The sequence below is a fragment of the Vigna unguiculata genome, chromosome 11 (assembly GCF_004118075.2).
Source record: "Vigna unguiculata cultivar IT97K-499-35 chromosome 11, ASM411807v1, whole genome shotgun sequence".
Taxonomy (NCBI): domain Eukaryota; kingdom Viridiplantae; phylum Streptophyta; class Magnoliopsida; order Fabales; family Fabaceae; genus Vigna; species Vigna unguiculata.
In genome coordinates, this window is record NC_040289.1 from 3,683,579 (window position 1) to 3,699,106 (window position 15,528).

A 15,528-nucleotide genomic window follows, 5' to 3' on the forward strand; every position below is an offset into this window, starting at 1 on the left:
TTGATGTTAGAAAAATAAAATTAGGTTAAGGATTTGTTTTAGTTTCTGAACTTTAACGTCAAATTAGAATTCATTTGGTTTTTTCCACTCATTTACGATAACTTTTTTATATGATCCTTTTAGTCTAATTACTTTTTTTTACACAATTTGACACGTCGTCGCTTAACATGAACTTGAATGCTAGTATTTGAATTGTTTAATATTTGAGAAACATTCCTATTGTATTTCTATCCATAAATGCATCTAGGGCCCACTTTGACTAAAAAAGTTCAATCTTACGGAAATAGAACAACCAATCACATTTATTATTATAATAATAATATTATTAATGATTAATAATAATCTTATATTAATTTTAACTATAACGGTAAAATAATAATCTTACCTTTTAATTTATTAAAAAAAATATTCTTTTTATTTATCACATGAGTCGACTCTCATAAATTTTTATGAATTCTACTTTCAAATCGACTCATTTTTACCTTTAAATCTCTCCATTGAAAGAAATACAAAAACTTTACTCTCAAATTCACTTAAATTCATAAACTCACTCTCTCAAATCCATCTTCACAAAAGAACACAACCTAAACGGGAATGAGATGAGGACGAGATATATATTGACATGATTATGGGAATAGAGATGAGGCGAGTATCTACATACCCATCCCCGTCCTTGTACCCAATTTAAAAAATTGAGTATTCCTTATATTCATACTCGTATCCAAATATTATAGGGAAGTGAAATGAAAAAAATATAAAGTAAACATTTTCAACATTTATTAAATGCAATTTTTAATTATTATTACTGAATATTATTATTATTATTATTATTATACACAAGTTATAATAAATATGGTATTTACATAAATATTAATAAAAAATTATTAATTTATTATTTGTAACGGACGATCAATGTTATATATATATATACCCCAACCACGAGTACTCCTTTACAGTACCGAAGACTTTCGATAATAGGACCATACTGACACCACTCTCAACCCAACACCTTAAGGCAATAGGTTTATGGGTCTTTATTCTTATATAGTGCTCCACTTTCTCATTTCTAACCAATGTGGGACTTAGACTCACACTTGAATTCCTAACATTTTCAGTGTCATCGCGAATGCGACCACAAACATCCACCAACAACGAAAGGAGGAGGACATTGTCAATCAGGAATATGCCTTTGTACCTATTACTGCTCTTCTTCTCCTCTTCTCCCTGATCTTCTTATATGTAACAATGGGATATTCATGCCAAATAAAATCGCTATTGTACTATCTCTACTATTTATTCATTCTTCTCCTATCTTATTCTATGTACATTTATTACGCTTTTTTCTTCTTATTCTTCTCTCTTTTTATTTAGTTTTTTATTTATTTTATGTGGTACGTTTCATGTTCTTATTCTCATATCATCTCATATTTCTAGTTGATGTTATAAAAATAAAATTAGGTTAAGTATTTCTTTTAGTTCCTAAACTTTTTTGTGAAATTGAAATTCATTTGGTTCTCCAACCCATTGACGATAATTTTTTTTTACACAGTTTGACACATCATATCTTAACATGTCATCGCTTAACGTGAACTGAAACGCTAGCATTTTAGTTGTTTAACATTTGAAAATATGTTTGATAAGTCATGTAAATTTATTATAATTGAATTAAAGGATTATATATCCATTATCTTTTGATGTTTAGAAACCAACATATATTAAAATTTTGAACACGAGATAAATTTTAATTTCTCGTCAAAGTTTAGATATTACAAATATATTTAACTCAAATAAAATTGTACAACAAAGATTTTCATTTTATTTATTTCTTCAAAATAAAATGTTAAGAATGACTTCTAAAAAGTGTTCAACTTTGATGTGATTTTAAGATTTAAATCCCTTAATGATTTCATAAATGAGTTTTGAAATATATATATATATATATATATATATATATATATATATATATATATATATATATATATATATATATATATATATAAAATGTGTTTAAATTTATTTTTACATAACAAAAAAGATAAAATAAAACATTATATAGTTGTCTATACTAGAAAAGATGAAAGAATAACGGTTGATAAATAAAAAAAAAGAAATAGAGATAGACCATTTTATAAAAAACTTGTAAAAATAACGGTTAATTTTAAAAAATTTAACAAATAATTATATTTTAAAGAATAAAATTAGAATTTTGAAATATAGATACAAAAGAGAGAATCTCTTTATATATTGTTATAGATAAAGAAAATATTTAAACTCTTAATTAATAAATTTTAATCTAGTGTGCTAGTGTGCTTGTTTAGGAACGATAAAAATTAAAGAAACTGATGAAAAGAATCAGACAAAGAACGATTGTAACTGTTAGCTTTTATTAAATAAAGAGTTAAAAATATTTTTAGTTCTTAAATTTTAAAATAAAATTATAATTGATCGATCTCATAAATTTTGATTTAGTTTAATTTTAAATTTTAAAAATAATAAATATGTTTAATTTTAAAAATAAATAAATATATATTAAAATGATTATATTTATTATCTTTAAAGTTTGAGTATGTAAATCAAATATAAATTTTAATATTACGTTCAAGTAGTACATGAATAAGATAAAAAACTTCAATGTGTTTTTTATATTTTTAATATGTAAAATATTTCGTCCGTAAGTTACGTAAAACATTTTCTATGTTATTCACGTGAGAAGCATTTCATACGGAATTTGTTTGGGATGATGTGTTATTTGATTTTCTTAAAATATATAAATGAAATGAATATATAATTTAATTTAGAAATGATCTCACAATATTTTAAATAATTTAAGGACAAAAAATATATTAAAGTGAAAATTTGTTTTGCATGTATTTTATAAAGTGTATAGATAAAAATAGATAAATTGAAAAAAAATATTTTATTAGTCATCAATTTTGTTGATAAAAAAAATTAGTCTAACCAATTTATATACTTATTTATAAATTAAAAATTATTGGTAACTAAAATAATTTCTAAATTAGTTTTTAAATTGGTCATTAGAGTAAATTTGTAACATCCCATTTAATAGTTTTTACGCTACTAAACAAAACATTATATCATGATTAAACAAAGCAGATACTAGGAATAAGCCAATATAAAGGATTCAACAGTCATCCGCATAACCATCATAAAATACCGACTACTGACACATCCTATACTAAGGAAAGGCTAACAAAAGTTCCTTGAACAAAACACAATTAGAGACTACTATCAAAGTCCCATACTGTTGTCAACTCCTATCTAGGAGAAGAGTATCTTCACCTGCATCTTCATATGCTCATACCAAAGTGATCATTGCAAGAAAAGAACCAAACACAGAACACACGGAGAAAGTAAAAGGGTAAGCTAATCTGATTAAAAGAAACATGCAGCTCAATTGTAAATACCATGCAATTTTTCTCATTTTCACCTGAATCACTTAAACCACCACAACACAACACATGTATATGACTCTAGACTCAATTATCCAAATTATGTAAGCGACATTGGACCTCTTAGTGGCATGCACCTTTGATGGTTTCCAAACTCTGCAGAGTTTGGCCTCAAGGGGTTATCACCCAACCACTCACAGGATAAGTCCCCTTCTCATCTAATATTTGATCAAGTCCAAAGACTAGAACCTTCTGCTACTCCTCACGACATAATCCATTCTGCTCTATCTGAGCTTGAATGATTATTGGAGTTTGAGGATACCTCCAATAATGAGTCCTTATGTCCTTACATACACTAAAACATGCCCCTTGAATTTCCCTTAAAATCCTAATTCAACCACATCTTCTCATAATCAAAATTCATGCATTTGTACCACACATGTTATCAGCCACAACAATCCAAGCATATTATTATCTAATTTCACCTTTTAACGTTTTAGATATACTTCATCCATCACAAACAAAGAATTAAACACTCAGCTGCAATGATTCTCGCTCAAGCTAGAAGGTCTCGCCTAGGCGAAAGGGTTCTTTCACTCAGGCGGATCATTCTCGTCCGAGCGAGACTCAAAACAGGGGACAACCCAAAATCTGAGCGAATTCTCGCTTAGGCTGAGCTGTCTTGTTTAGACGGGATCACCTCTCGCTCAAGCGAAACGAGCTCACCTAGGCGACAATTCGCGTAGTAACAGGGACGAGTTTATGGTGTTTTCGCTAGGCGAAAGCTGCTTGCTTAGGCGAAAATACCAGATTCCCAATCTGTTCACACTTGCAAAAGCCTATAATCGTGCACAATTTCAATCACACACTCAATTTCTCAATTCAAGCACTTAATCCACACCCATTCATGCAATCAAAAGCACAAAAAATGACTTTCATCCGAAATCAAGAAAACAGATAGCTTCCCTTACCTTTTTCTAATTTAAGCTTGGTGAAACACTACCTTAGACAGTGAGAGCACAGAAACTCTATTCAACCTATGAAAATGCAACACAATGTCGTAGGAGAAGGATTGGACTTTAATCAACTCAGAGCAAATGACGAATTTTACAGAAACTAGGAATTTAGGGAGAATTGGGAACCGAATTTGACTTACGAGAAGGGGATGGATGCTCAGCTTGGATGAGGGATTCTGGACTGGTCCCAATTCTGCCTGCTGAAACAGGAAGGAGAAAAAGCTTCAGATGATGAACCAGAACAATGATGTTAGAGAGTGATGAGGAAACCGAGAGGAAGAGAGTTTTGGAATGTAAAAGTGTTATGTGGTGGAGGTAACTTAGTGCACTACAGAAAAAAAAAAGGTGAAAGAGAATAGAGGTTTCACAAAATTGGTGTTTAAATTAGTCATGACTTTTACCACTTTTGAATTTTATTAACCTAAATAGATCATTAAAATTATTTTTTCAAACTAAACTTTTTTACTATTCAAGTACAATTTTTTTTGTTTTGAAAGACTAAATTCTCATCATACTTTTTTCTAATTTTGTAGGTTATTTGCGGCTGGAATCCTATCCTTTGAGCAAAGAATTCTTAACAACATTTTTTTCTAACTTTATAAATTTGTATATTTCTTTTAATAAATTACTTTATTAATTTTTTTTATAATCTCATGTGAATATAAAATTAAAAATATATATTTAATTTAATATTTATGAATTAATCAGAAATAAATAATTTGAATAGTGTGTATAATAAATAAGATAATTTAAATATATTGTAGTTATGGTAATAGAAAAATTGTCACAATAAAATATTGTAATTATAGTTATTTTTTGTAAAATTCATTTTGATAAATGTATATTTATTTGGTTAAAATAATTTAGGTAATATTCTGTATGAGTAATAAGTTAGAAAAATAAAATTAAAGAATAATATGATTATAGCTGAAAATATTTAAAAAGAATTTTAATGTAAAGTTAAATATTAGTAATATGAATGTAAAACATTTAGGTTTATTTATAAAAAAAATTCTTTAAAGAAAATATTAAAAGAGTATATATTTTTTTAAAAAGCTTTATTTAGAAAAAATATAGCAAAATATATTATTTTTTAATAGAATTTTAGAAAAATTTAAAATACAATAGGTATAAAATTCAAAAAGTCAAATTAGAAACTTATTTATTGAAGTTATTAGTTATTTAAATTAAATTTAATAATTATAAAAAATAAATTACTTAGTATTAAAATTTTTAGTTTTGAAAAAAAGTTAGTAATATATGTCTAGTAAACAAAGAATAAAGAATAAAAAGAATAAAGAAGGTTGATTTGAATTAAATTTGATAAATAAATATTTATATTGTTAAAATTTAATTTAATTTTTCTAACTTATTACACAAAAGTTTATTACAATATGTATTTTTAAAATTAATTTAAAACAAAAAATCATAATTATGATATATTTAAATTATTTTATTTATTATAATATAAATCTTCAATTTTTTTATTATCAATTAATTTATAAGTATTAAATTAAATATATTTTTTAACTTTATTTTCACATGAGTTTGTAGAAAATTACAATTTTTTGATAAAATAATTTATTAGTAATAAATATATAAACCTATAAAATAAAAAAAATATTAATAAGAATTCGTTCTTCAAAAACATAATTTCATCCTTAATATGCAAAATTAGAAAAAGTATGATGAGAATTTAATATTTCGTAAAAAAAAAAATTGTATTTGAAAAATAAAAAGGTCTAGTTTGGAAAAAAAAAATCCTAATGATAATAGGATCTCATTATTTTAAACACAGTCACTCTTTTAATGTGATTTTCTAGGTTCTCACAATAATAATATAATAAAAAGAACACATGTTAAATGATAGATATAATGGAAGTAAAAACAATAATAATTTTTAATTATATAAAAGAAAATTTTTAAACTATTAATTAATAACTTTTAATCTAGTAGTGCTTGTTTAGGATCGATAAAAATTAAAAGAAACTGATGAATTAAAAACGTATTAAATATCCAATTATATTAGTTTACTTATTTTTAATGTTCTTCATTTAGTAAATTTAAAATAAAAGGGAAATAAGATAAAAAAGTTAACCTTAATTATCTAACTTCTGCAAAAATAATAATAAATAAACCTTCTTTGGAAATTACTTTGAAAATATCGATGGTTATTCGAAACTTCTATTAATCGCTTTAAAATCACACCAGCAAGCAAACCTGAGATCAGTACAGAACCCCTCCCCCAGCTGAATCTCCTTTCCATCCACGTAAGTCAATTTTGGTTTTCCCAATTCTCTTTAAATTTCGAATTCTGGAACCTCTTTCTTCTTCTAAATCGAATCAGAGTCTCATTCTTACCCTATGTTTATGCATTCCAGTTCCTTAGGTCATGCTGTTGTGGTACCCTTCTGTGATGAGTGTCTCATTGCTAGTTGGTAATTGTTATAGGTAAGGGAAGCTAACCATTTTCTTAAATTTCATATAGAAATCATCTCTGATGACTTTGAATTGCATGATTGGGTATTGTATGGGTGCTTGAATTGTGTAATTGGGTGTGTGATTGAATTGTCCAAACTTTCTAGGCTTCTGCATGTGAGAACAGATTGGAAATCTGGTATTTTTGCCTAAGCAAGTAGCTCTCGCCTGAGCGAAAACACTAGAAACTCACCCATTGTCACTACGTGAATTGTCGCCTAGGCGAGCACGTTTCGCTTGAGCGAGAGGCAATCTCGCCTAAGTGAGACAGCTTAGCCTAAGCGATAATTCGCCCAGATTTTGGGTTGCTTTCTGTTTCGAGTCTCACTCAGGCGAGAATGATCCGCTTAAGCGAGAGAGCCCTTTCGTCTGGGCGAGATCTTCCAGCTTGAGCGAGAACCACTACAGCTGAGTGTTTATTTTCTTGTCTTTATGGATGAAGTTATGCTTGAATGTTAAAATGTGAAATTAGTTTATGATACGCTTGGATTATTGTGGTTGGCAACGTGTGTGGTGAAATTGCATGAATTTGGATTATGAGAAGACGTGGTTGAATTAGGATTTCAAGGGAAACTCTAAAGGGTATGTTTTAGCCTATGTAAGGACATAAGGACTCACTATTAGAGGTATCCTAAAACTCCAATAATCATTCACGCTCAGATAGAGCAGAATGGATTATGTCGTGATGAGTAGCAGGAGGTCATAGTCTTTGGACTTGATCAAGTCTTAGACGAGAAAGGGACTTACCCTGTGAGTGGTTGGGTGATAACCCCTTGAGGCCAAACTCTGCAGAGTTTGGGAATCATCATAGGTGCATGCCACCAAGAGGTCCAATGTCGCTTACATAATCTGGATATTGAGTCTAGAGTCATATATATGCTCTATTTTGCGATAATTTCAGTGAGTTCTAGTGAAAAAGAGAAAAATTGTATGATATTTATAATTGAGCTGCATGATTCTTTTAATTAAGTTAGCTTATCCTTCTTGCTTGTGTCTGTTCTCTTTGTGTGATTTCTCCTTTGCAATGATCATCAATTAATTGGTGTGAGCAAAGAAAGATACAGGCGAAGACACTCCCCTCTTGGATAGGAGTTGGACCCGTGGCATGGAATATCCCGTAGTAGATTTTGTTTCATGTTTTTTTTAAGAGTTGGATGTTTCGTTAACTCTTTTCTAGCATAGGCTGTAAATATAGTTGGTACTTACATAGTTATTTTGGATGACTATATTAATACACTATATTGCATATTTCTATTATCTGCTTTGCTTGATTATGATATAATATTTTTTAGTAGCGTAAAAACTATTAAATGAGATGTTACATATTACACAAAAGTTTATTACAATATGTATTTTTAAAAATTAATTCAAAACAAAACAATCATAATTATGATATATTTAAATTATTTTATTTATTATAATATCAATCTTCAAATTTTTTATTACCAATTAATTTATAAGTATTAAATTAAATATATTTTTTAACTTTATTTTCACATGAGTTTGTAGAAAATTACAATTTTTTGATAAAATAATTTATTAGTAATAAATATATAAACCTATGAAATTAAAAAAAAATTATTAATAAGAATTCGTTCTTCAAAAAACATAATTTCATCCTTAATATGCAAAATTAGAAAAAGTATGATGAGAATTTAATATTTCGTGAAAAAAAAAATTGTATTTGAACAATAAAAAGGTCCGGTTTGGAAAAAAAAATCCTAATGATCTAGTAAGATAAATAAAGTTCAAAAGTAGTCTATAAAAGTCAAAAAAATCGAAAAGAGAATCGGTTTGAATTTAATCTTAAATACATGTTTTGTAAACATAATGAATTGATTTATCCTTATATTTTACCTTTTAATTAATGTCACGTATAATTACATTGTAGTTAATGAATTGTATTAATTATTATTAAATTCTTAATTATATTTTGATTTTATCATTAATTAATAAATTGTATTAATAAATGTCAATATGAGGTTTATTTATTTTATTTTTTTAATTTTTTTTACAAAAATTTTTTTTGTCCATGTTAGGTTTTTGGTGTGACACGTATCACATGGCAAATTAGTGTCACGTGTCAGTGTTAAGTGTTATGTTTTGATTTCAAGTTTAGTCTTTTTATACGTTTTTCTTTTAATATTTAATTTAGCCCAAAAATGTTTTCGAGATAGAACAATATTGTTTCTTTCTAAATTAAGACTACATTTACTATTTGTATAAAGATTAATCTTTTAACGAGTGAACAGCTTTAAGAAACCACAGAGTCACAAAGTTTAATTGAATTTAGGAGAACTAAGCCTCATTAATTCTCCATAAATTATAGTCCACAAAAAGTTAAATTATAAATTAAGAAAATGGAGAAAATATATTTCAAGTTATAACGAAAACAAATATTATGTCGTGTTTAAGATTGAAAAGATTGAATATATTGGTGAGATATTATCACAAGATTATTAGAAGGAGGGAGAATGATCATTATAACTAGCATATATAAAGACATTAGAATAGTTGAACTGATGATAGAACATTTTATTTTAAACAGAAGTTTTTCAAATAAAACAAAAGTTAAGGATAAAAGGAAATAAGAAGATAAATTTCTATATTATCTGGTGAATGAAACATTTGTGAGATTGAATGCTTGAGATTAAGAGTCAAAATATTTTATGTGAAAAAATTTAAATAATAAATAAAAATATTAAGAAAGAACAAAAATAATCAAATATGAATCTAAAATTTATTTTATTCATTGAAATTGATGAGACACTATTTGAACATAACTCCATAAAAAGAAAAAAAAAGGTGTAATCTAAGATAGATTGTGATAGGAGGAAAATATCTTGGAAATATGTGTTGATTTTGTAAATATAAAATAAACAAAACAACTATACCAGAGAGAAAAAAATTATATATACTAGCATAAACACATACGCTATTGCGCTTGTGTGTATGCATTTTTTAAATATGCGTGATATTATTTTAGTATGTGATAATATTGTAATATTATTAAGTTAATATATAAACTAAAATTATATTTATTAAAAATAAAGTGAAATATATAAGAACAGATGAAAGAATAATCATTGATAATTAAAGAAGAAGAGAAGAAGCAGAGATAGCCGATTTTATAAAAAGCTTGTAAAAGTAACTGTAAATTTTTAAAAATTTAATAAATTATTATATTTAAAGGGTAAAATTGGTATTTTGAAATGTGGATAAAAAAAATGAATCCCCTTTCTATATATATATATATATATATATATATATATATATATATATATATATATATATATATATATATATATATATATATATATATATATATATATATATATATATATATATATTAGGTTACTTAAAAAATTAAAAACACTCTAGTAATTTAAACGAGAATGAGATGAGGACGAGATATGTATTGACATGGTTATGAGAACAAAGATGAGATGGGTATATACATATTCGTTTCGTCGTGATACCTAATTTAAAATACAATAGGTATAAAATTAAAAAAGTCAAATTAGAAACTTATTTGAAGTTATTAGTTATATAAATTAAATTTAATAATTATAAAAAATAAATTACTTAGTATTAAAATTTTTAGTTTTGAAAAAAAGTTAGTAATATATGTCTAGTAAACAAAGAATAATGAATAAAAAGAATTAAGAAGGTTGATTTGAATTAATTTTGATAAATATATATTTATATTGTTAAAATTTAATTTAATTTTTCTAACTTATTACACAAAAGTTTATTACAATATGTATTTTTAAAATTAATTTAAAACAAAATATCATAATTATGATATATTTAAATTATTTTATTTATTATAATATAAATCTTCAATTTTTTTATTATCAATTAATTTATAAGTATTAAATTAAATATATTTTTTAACTTTATTTTCACTTGAGTTTGTAGAAAATTACAATTTTTTGATAAAATAATTTATTAGTAATAAATATATAAACCTATAAAATAAAAAAAAATTAATAAGAATTCGTTCTTCAAAAAACATAATTTCATCCTTAATATGCAAAATTAGAAAAAGTATGATGAGAATTTAATTTTTCGTAAAAAAAAAAATTGTATTTGAACAATAAAAAGGTCTAGTTTGGAAAAAAAAAATATCCTAATGATCCTGTAAGGTAAATAAAGTTCAAAAGTAGTCTATAAAAGTCAAAAAAATCGAAAAGAGAATTGGTTTGAATTTAGTCTTAAATACATGTTTTGTAAACATAATGAATTGATTTATCCTTATATTTTACCTTTTAATGTCACATATAATTAAATTGTAGTTAATGAATTGTATTAATTATTATTAAACTCTTGATTATATTTTATTTTTATCATTAATAAATGTCAATATGAGGTTTATTTATTTTATTTTTTTTAATTTCTTTTACAAAATTTTTTGTTTCCCATGTTAGTCTCTTGGTGTGACACGTGTCACATGGCTAGGTAGTGTCATGTGTCAGTCTTAAGTGTTATCATTTTAATTTCAAGTTTTGTCCTTATATACGTTTTTTTTAATATTTAATTGAGTCCAAAATGTTTTCAAGATAAAACAATATTGTGAAGTACAACACCAATATAATATATATATATATATATATATATATATATATATATATATATATTAGGTTACCTAATAAATTATAAGCACTCTAGTAATTTAAACGAGAATGAGATGAGAAAGAGATATATATTGACATGGTTATGAGAAAAAAGATGAGATGGGTATATACATATTTGTTTCGCCGTGATACCTAATTTAAGAAATTGAGTATTCTTGATATCTATACTTGTACCCAATCAATATAGGAAAATGAAAAAAATTGAAATAAATATATTTAACATTTATTAAATAAGAATTTTAATATATTATTATTACATAGACGTTATAAATATGGTATTTATAAAAGTATTAAAAAGATATTTTCTTTTATTAATTTATTAATTATAACGTGCGATGAATGCTATATATAAGTGACTCAGGTTGAGACTATGAAGGCATCAGAGAGAGAGAGAGAGAGAGAGTGAAGGAAAGAAAAAGAAAATGAAGATGAAGAGCATGAGTTTGATGATGATGTTTGTGTTGGTTGTGGTTTCCATTGGAATGGAAAAAGAAGGTCCATTGAGAATGGCAGAAGGAGCATGCTCTGAGATTCTGTCTCACGGTGGGTGTGTAGTGAGTAAGTGTACCAGCGATTGCGTCGCCAGACATCCAGGGATGCACGGCAACGGAAAATGCGATAAAACATCATCGTGCGTTTGTACCTACTGGTGCAAACCTCCCCAATCTGGTTAATTATATGTCACAATGGAATATTCATCTCTAATAAAATTGCTCTTTCACTATTTTTTCTGTCTATCCGTTCTGGTATCATCTCATTTCTATCATCAAAATAAAATTGAATTAAATATATTTTTAATTACTAAATTTGGTATAAAATTTTGACATAAAATATTATTATAAAACGTCAAATAAATTTAAGTTTTAAATGAATAAATCCACACATTTATAAGATAGAGGACTAAATTAGTCCAAAGTTGTAAATATTTAATATGTTATCATAAAATGCGTTTAAGATATCAAATGAACTTAATCAAATTTGGTTAAAAGTAGCGATGACAACCGGGCGGGACGGGGACGGGAACGAGTTTCGCTATCCATACTCATATTCTAAAGAAACATAATATTATCAAATATTTAATATTAAGGAGGAAAATAAGGGTATATATTTAGAAAGAAATTATACTTATAACTGTATATATTTCAAATTAAGATACCAAATAAAATTTTATGAGAGACAAAACATTTATTAAATTTTCAAATGTTAGTATTACCTATTACTTATTACCTAGTTGATAAAATTTAAAAATATTTTTAATAAAATACAAAAGAAAAAAAATATTTAAATTACTTCATTTTGTTAGTTTGGAGACCAAATTGTATCAAAGATTCGACAAATGAATTCCAATCTTACAACAAAGTTCAAGGACTAGAAGAAACATTTAGCCCAAATAAAATTCTACATCAAAGGTTTCCACTTTATTTATTTATTTATTTATGGAACGAAGGGTTTTCCACTTTATTTAATCATTTATACATTAATTATGTTTTTTGTCCATTAACTTTTAGTGAAAATTGAAATTTTAAATGTTTACATAATTGAACACATTAAAGCGGAAAAATGACAAACAGGTAAACAATTAAGAAAAGTTTGAAACGTCAAATAAATTTTAACATGTTAAAATGTTTGAGACATCATATAAACTTAACACTTAACAAAATTTGCGCTTAAAAAACTAAAGTCACACATTTGTTTAGATGAAAGACTAAATTAGTCATAAATTTTAAAGAAAGAAACTAATTTCAATTCTGATAGGACTGAAGACATATTTAATTCTTTATTTATTTAGAAAAAAAAAACGTTAAGAATAACTTTTGAAAAGTGTTGAACTTTAATGTGCTTTTAAGATTTTAAATCTCTCTCTATATTAATGATTTCATAAATGAGTTTTGCAAAGAATTAAATATATATATATATATATATATATATATATATATATATATAACGTGTTTTAATTTATTTTTTCAACATAATAGAAAAGATAAAATGAAATATTATATTGTTATTTATACAATGATAAACCATATATATACATATATCTGATAATTATGAATAAAATTTTCAATTAAATTATCTTCAAATTATTTTTTATTATGATAATATGTAATATATTTAAAAATGTCTTCTTATATATATATATATATATATATATATATATATATATATATATATATATATATATATATTATATAATTAACTCGTTGTAATTATAATATCTCATTTAATTGTTTTTAAACTACTAAAAAAAGCATTATATAGTAATAGTCCATAGCAGATAGCATGGAAGTTAACTATAATCTTATACAGTCATCCAAAAAAACTGAGTAATGATAATACTATATGTACAAGACCACTAGTAGAAAGGGAAAATAAATTCTAACTACTTACAACAAAACACACCTATTTATAGGACCTTTGGATACTACTGCTTAGTCCTACTATCAACACCACGTGAAATCTCTCCACCTGTGGCCTCCTCTGCTCACACATTTAAGTTATCATTGCAAAGAATAAAAAAGGATGGACAACATAGAACACGTAGCGTAAGCTAATAATGATTTAAAGAAGGTTAAATTAAAGTAAGAGGAAAGTAACAATCAATAATCACAATTTCACACAAGAACATTCCAACATCCTCATACACCAGTCAACTCTAGACTCAATTATCCGGATATATGCAATTAACATCGAACCTCTTGGTGGTTTGCACTAGTGTATGATTCCCAAACTCTGCAGAGTTTGGTCTCAAGGGGTTATCACCCAATCATCACACCAGGTAAGTCTCCTATGCGCCAAAGACTTGATCGAGTCTAGTGGCTAAGACCTCCTGCTACTCCTCACGACATAACTCATTATACTCTACATGAGCCTTAATGGTTATTGGAGCGTTAGGATATCAACCAAAATTGAGTCCTTATGTCCTTGCACACACTACCTCATCCACACTTAGAATTTCTCCACGAAACTCTTCCATAATTCACATAAAACATACCCTCATTCATCAAATCTTATCCAAGATACATCAATACAATCATAAAAGTCATATTCAATCATTTAATGCATGAAACATGTCAAAACAACAAACATATGAGACAGCGTAGTTCAGCGCTTAGCGTCCAGTTCCAACGCTAAGCGCCATTCGTCTCGCAAATTTCACCGCTCAACCTCATATCCAACGCTAAGCCTTGGGATTTAATTTTCGTTTCAGACCTGTAAAGGTCCCAACGCTCTGGCACTGCTCAGCTGGCACTCAGCGTCATTCTTCTCGCATTTTTCAACGCTAGGCACTGCTGGGCTGGCACTCAACGTTGATCCTCTCGCATTTTTCAATGCTCAGCCTTTAATTTTTTGGCTCCGCTTCAAACCAGAAAACATCACAAATTTGGTTTTCTTGAGGAATTTGTTACCTGCTTTCATGACTATAATTGGCATGTCCTTTGCAGAGTTACTATGTTTTCAAATTAGTTTTTAATTGAGGAACCTTATGCCAATTAGAGTTATGACTCAAGTATTCATGCTTCTCAATTCAATCTCAATTCATACAATACATTCACATATCAGCATATATCAAAACCAATAAATTCAAATTCTAACAGAAATAAAACAAGCAGTTCCAGTCATATACAATTACACTTCATTGAAGTCTTTCAGCACAATCAATTATTAGCTTCCCTTACCTGATTAACTCGCACAATCTATTGCCAAAAACCTAAATTCCCTTTTTTCTTCCGATGCTCACAAATCAACCTAGAATTATCAAAAACACGATCAAAGGATGTCACTAGAGCCACTAATCAACAAGAATTTTTACAAGGTATGCAAATCTCACATGTGATACAAGTACATCACATGCAGGGCTTTTCAAGAAAAGACCGAGAAAAGAGTAGAATTATAACTTACTCAATTCAAGGTTCTGATCGGACAAACTTGGAGATCTCGTCGCAGTGATCACTCTGGCGATCTCTGATTTCAAAAAGGATGAGAGAG